General features: G+C 48.3%; 1 protein-coding gene across 2 annotated transcripts in view; it reads right to left on the bottom strand.

Annotated features, from left to right (window-relative positions):
* REEP1 (receptor accessory protein 1) overlaps positions 1-2,122 on the bottom strand; it is a 51,881-nt gene that overhangs the window by 32,898 nt on the left and 16,861 nt on the right. The window lies entirely within an intron of this gene.

The following is a 2,122-nucleotide window of genomic DNA, read 5'->3' as shown; positions in this document are numbered from 1 at the left end:
GGGGGGGGGACAGGAGAGGCAGCAGCCTGCCAGGAACATGGAAAACAATTGGGGGAACACATTTTGCCCCTTTTTTACCCCCTTGGGGGTCGTGGAAGGAATGCACTCCCCTTATTTTGGGTTTCTTGGTTCAGGGGTTTGGCCTGGGCAGTGAATTGGGGGGGGGCATACTCCCCCTTTTTTTACAAAAGCGCCTCTCATTTATGTTACATTTAAGAACTGGGACATAAGTACATATTCAAAACACCATCCGAGCAAGAAGGAGATCGACTGGCTGGGTCACGTGACCTCACCAAAACCATAGACTCTTCCTGTCTGCGTGTGGAAGCTGTCTACCCCCGGCTGGCTTCCAGGATGTACTGGATGGGAATTGTTCTCTAACGTGGCTCTGTTCTTAAAGGGATGGTGACTCCAACTGAGAAGTTGCGATTTATTGATCATGAGATCCTTTGGATTGTATAAGGAGACTTTGGAGTAGTATTGAGTGGGCAGGCAGTTTTGTTTTTTCCTTTGAGCGAAGGGTTGGACTTGGACCTGCCTGGAACATATAATCAGCCTGCAAAGGATGAGGTTCGTTTCTCCAATAAGCGTATGTTTAAAACAACAGAAGGAAGGATTCTTTTGATCTCAGACAAGCAAGCAACAGTGGGGGGGGGGGGGGAGGGCACTAACGAAACACATAGCTGTAAAGGCATTCTCAATAAATATATCATTCTCAAAAGCCAAGCCTGAATCAGTCATTTACTTTTGTCAGTAATTTAAATGCTAGGACTGAGAAGTAAAAGGTAAAGGTAAAGGTTCCCTTGCTTGAAAGCCAGTCGAGTCCGACTCTAGGGTTGCGGTGCTCATCTCCGTTTCAAAGCCGAAGAGCCAGCGCTGTCCGAAGACATTTCCGTGGTCATGTGGCCGGCATGACTAAACACCAAGGCGCACGGAACGCTGTTACCTTCCCACTGAATTGATACCTATTTATCTACTTGCAATTTCTTGTTTTCGGACTGCTAGGTTGGTAGGAGCTGGAACTAGAGACGGGAGCTCACTCCATCATGCAGCACACTCGGGTCTCGAACTGCTGAACGACCGACCTTCCACAGCCTGCAGTTCAGCGTCTTAACCACTTGAGCCACCACAGCTTCCTTACTGAAGAGACTGGGTTCTAAATTAAAAATATCTGGGGGGGGCTATAAGCGTATAAGGTGATGCCATTGTTTTCTGAAGCCTATAAACATGTTGCAACGATGGAAGTACTCTTTGCTTGGTCAGACAAGCTGATATTGTTATGTTTGAAAGTAACTGTTTAAGAGTAACTAGCGCTTTATAAGTATTGTATAACCTCCAACACTTGGGCTTTTAGTTAGGTTCTTTTTACTTTTCCCCTTAGTTTGTGGATTCCCCCCCCTTCATTTCTGTTGTAGTTTTTAGAAAATGCAAACAAAAAATTTCCCCTACGGGGGGCCAAAAAAAACAACCCACCATCCGAGCAATCAGATATTAAGTAAGTTCGTATGAACCAATTTTCTAGAACCCACACTGTGAGGAACTAAAAAACCTAATAAAGAAAACCAGTTTTCTACAAATTTGAGTATATTTCCATTGCTGGTGGGGGTGTGGCTAAGTTGGGCCAGCAGCATCGCTAAGGTGATCCTACGGGGGTGGCATCCCTGATGGATTAAAGTACCCCGGTCCGGCGCCTACACCTGACAGACACCCACCTGTCTGGTGGTGGTGGGCGATTATGTTTAAAGGCATCAGGGAGGCTGGGCCAGCAGCAGGGCTAAGGCAATCCTGCTGAGCAAACCTTCCCAGCAGCTGTAAGTATCCCACCTCCTCTCCTACACTGGACAGGCAGCTGCCTGTCCAGTGTAGGAGGGGGAGGGGGGAGGAGTATTAGAAGCCACTGTGGAGGCAGGGCTGGCAGGATCACTAAGGTGTTACTGCTGGGGTGGGCTCCCCTATGGCTTTAAGCACCCTGCAACCGCTGCTGCACCTGACAGACAACCGCCTGTTAGGTGTCAGAGGTGGGGGGAATGTGTTGGAAGCCATCAGAGAGGCTGGGCCAGCAGCACCACTAAGGTGATCCTGCTGGGGTGATGTTCCTGATGGATTAAAGTACCCTGATCCT

The sequence above is a fragment of the Gekko japonicus genome, unplaced genomic scaffold (genome assembly GCF_001447785.1).
Source record: "Gekko japonicus isolate JY-2015 unplaced genomic scaffold, Gekko_japonicus_V1.1 scaffold1469, whole genome shotgun sequence".
Lineage (NCBI taxonomy): Eukaryota > Metazoa > Chordata > Lepidosauria > Squamata > Gekkonidae > Gekko > Gekko japonicus.
This window is presented reverse-complemented; position numbering and strand designations above follow the sequence as displayed.